Source organism: Ctenopharyngodon idella, chromosome 13 (assembly GCF_019924925.1).
Source record: "Ctenopharyngodon idella isolate HZGC_01 chromosome 13, HZGC01, whole genome shotgun sequence".
In the NCBI taxonomy this organism is placed as follows: Eukaryota; Metazoa; Chordata; class Actinopteri; order Cypriniformes; family Xenocyprididae; genus Ctenopharyngodon; species Ctenopharyngodon idella.
The window spans coordinates 37,517,311-37,520,829 of record NC_067232.1 but is presented as its reverse complement, the minus strand read 5'-3'; the positions used below and the strand labels follow the sequence as shown (position 1 = coordinate 37,520,829).

The window sequence follows — 3,519 nt, the reverse complement described above, 5'->3', positions numbered from 1 at the left end:
TTTTGAATTGATGGTAATGAAATTGAAAGAGTAATGCTTGTGTAGGTGTTCAGTTTCATCTAATTGTTTTGATAGTATTTGATTTTTTAGATTCAGAATATATTTCATAACTATATTACTGTAGAAATATAGCAAATTTCTGTCTTATTCAGTTTTGTATTATGTTATTGTTTTGAACTTAAGTTTAACAGTTTTGAAAACAGTATGTAAGCCTGTGCAAATTGGCAGTTGTTGTGTCTGAGTGAGAAAAGAATTCATGAAATTTGAGAGATGTTGTCATTGAATGCATTTTGTGCCAAAGCAATGATAATTGATCCTCAGTTTAGCCCACATAGACTTCTGTTGTGCTCACTGTGTGAAGAGTTTTGCAAAAGTGACCTAAGTATTGAGAAATGTGTCCTAGCATCTGTAAAAAACTGTAAGCAATTGAGAAAAACTGTAATAAATAATAAATGCACACATTTTGTAGTAATTTCACAGTTTTATTGATATGTCAAACTGTTTAAAGACAAACATAAGTGCCCAGAACCACAGCGTCTGTCAGCCAGGTACTTCTCCAGTCTGTGCCACTATAAAGAAAACAAAAAAAGCAGCTGATTATAAAACATGTATCTGCATAGAGGTAATCAATTATAGTGAGCTTAAAAAAATGACTGATTGATAAAGTAATATATGTAACTCAGAAATATGTAACTGAAACAAGCCCCTTTGAAACATCATTGGCTGATATTCAAAAATAAAAAAAAGAGAATTTTGTTCATGGAAATCATAAGACTGCAAATAATATTTTTACAAACCAGGAGTTGCAAGGCTCCCATCGGGCAGATATTCTTTTCTTCCCTTTAAAGAACAAACATGCAACAAAATGATTAAGAACAATATTTTACATTATTAATTTAGAACTAGATGCATTTTTTTAGAACTATATTTGGTTGGCATACCAGACTGATATTAAAACTGAACTATGGAATATATATAAATTTATTCAGACACCTTGAATATTTCATTCATTATTACAGTTTATTCACTTTAGTTTTTACAAAGAATGGTAATAAAATATGACAAGATCTCAGAGTTAAACTGTGTCAGAAAAAAAATTTATCTGAATTATGTTAGATAACACTTAAGCAAAACATGGTCAGGTCAATGTTTGTATAATATGACAGTTTATTTTGCTAACCTCACTTACATAAATGAACTATAGTGTCCTGCACCCACTAGTATAAATATATAAAAAATATCATTATTAATCAAACATTATTAATCAATATTAATATAATTGAATTGCATATTATGTGATTTTATATTACATAATATAAAATCACATAATATACATTAAGTTGACACAGTTACGGAAATAATATTAAAAAGAAAGAAAAAAGGTGATTCTTTTTACATTACCATTTTAATTATTTACCGTCTTCCCCGGTGTTGGCATGTAGAATACAGTGGGAGGGATGGTGGTAGTGATAGGACTGCTCACAGTAGAGATGTGTTCACTGTAGAGGAGAAATAAGTAGACATGCTAAGAGCAGAAATTGTTAGTAAGAGTGTAGAAGGGCTGAGAGCAGATGTGCCACACGAGAGAGAGAGAGAGAGAGAGAGAGAGAGATGTAGAAGCTTTTGGAAGCTTTTTTTTAAAAGATCCATTGGGTCTAATATTGTAGGGAGCTGATGGAGAATGACTAAGCAATCTGTGAGAAATCCTGCAAGACAGGGAAGAGAATTTTATTAAATCATATGATGACCACTAAAAACATTGACAGCCAATCAGAATCTACCCGACTTTAAAGAGCTTGAGCACTTAAAATGGCAGACAACATAACCACAGCATGTATAATAATAAACAGAACTTTATTGTCCGTTGGTGTGGATCATTATAGTTATTGTTCTTTGTGTGAACAGCCTTAAGTGATCTGATTTGGACAAATTAATCAAAGATCTGATGGGTCACGTGAAATGTTAAACTAGCATTTCCGGACTCTTGCATCTTATACAGATGTGTTCAATGAAAATGAAGGAAAGAAAAGCAGACTATGGGGTGTGGACAGATATCATACAGTTGGAACGAGAAGAGATGGCGCCCATTTGTAAAGGTTAATAAAGAATACAATAGACTTAATATAAACTTTCTGATATAAACAGTCCAACTACTTACAATGGGCACAATCTGCAAGAGAGTTGAGGAAATGGCCAATGACAGCAGGAGTAAAACCAGTCATAGAATTTAGTGTGAATACGCTTGTACAATATGATATGAATTTGCTGACTTGGTAAATTGTATGAATTATTACTGGTGGGGCCGTGTGGCATGTAAAACAAAGTTTAAGAAACATCAAATGCTGTGCAAAGTGTAACTGCAGTAATGTTCAATCAAGGGTTAAGACCAACACAGACATACCATTGGAAATGTTTGCCTTCGCAGCTTTTTGTCTTCTCCGTAAACGCACAAGATGGCCAAATTCATCCCTCTCCACAAACAAGGCAGGTTCAACAAGACTTTGACAGAGAGAGAGAGAGAGAGAGAGAGAGAGAGAGATAGTGAGCGAGCTTTTGTGAGAGATGGCTTCTTAAAAGAGCTGCTGGATTAAAGGTTGTTCTGGGAGATGGAGATGGAGGAGTATGTGATCTGAAGTAACTGCAAGACAGAAAAAAATATTGAATTACAAAAAGGTATTGGCAAGTGTTGTGGTTACTGTGGTAAAACCATGGTAAGTGTTGTGTTACTGTGCTTTAACTACAAATACCACAGTAAAACTACAGTAACTGTGATAATACCATGGTAAGTGTTGTGGTTACTGTGTTTTAACTACAAATACCACAGGAAAACGTCTTGGTTACGTATGTAACCCTTGTTCCCTGAAGGAGGGAACGGAGACATACGTCAGTAGTGACCGACAAATTGGGATATCGTTAGAGAGCCCTATCAGCTTCGAGTGAAACTAAACAAGCCAATGGAATTGGCGTGCGATATTTGCATAATACACACCGCCCCTGCCAGGTGGGTATAAATAGAGAAGCGGATGCAATCGCGCTCTGTTTTTCGCTGAGGAGACTACCTTGAGTCTGCACTACAGCGAAGGCACAGGAACTGTGGTGACGGGACTTACGTCTCCGTTCCCTCCTTCAGGGTTCCCTTTCAGTTGGTCACATTCGACGTACGTCAGTAGTGACCGACGAATTGGGATCCCAATTAAAACACCACAGTTACTGACCCCTTCCAGCGCCCAGCGTAAGCTCCAGCCACCCGGCGCACCTGGGGGGCGGAGAAGGGGGCCAGCTTACACTGAGAGAGTCTACTACTGTTCCGCAAGACCCACTACAGTAAGACTTAGACAACACTTGGGAAGCGAACCCATAGGGGATGCTGCGGAGGCCACAACCTACCCTGCAGGGGAGGAATTACATGGAAATACACATATGGACTGGCCGTGGGTAGTACGCATATGGAGTCCCTAGGATGGCTCCAGCCTGGGGGAGACTCATCTGACAGGTGACAGCAGAGCTGACTCTGCTAAG

At 37.4% G+C, this 3,519-nt stretch overlaps 1 long non-coding RNA gene across 1 annotated transcript; it reads right to left on the bottom strand.

The window, feature by feature from the left end:
- Positions 1-468: 468 nt before the first annotated feature.
- Positions 469-1,886, bottom strand: LOC127525413 (uncharacterized). Its single transcript, XR_007933331.1, has 3 exons — positions 1,402-1,886; positions 798-840; positions 469-569 (listed from the first exon to the last, which is right to left on the bottom strand). It is a non-coding gene; the product is annotated as an uncharacterized LOC127525413 (long non-coding RNA).
- Positions 1,887-3,519: the final 1,633 nt, after the last annotated feature.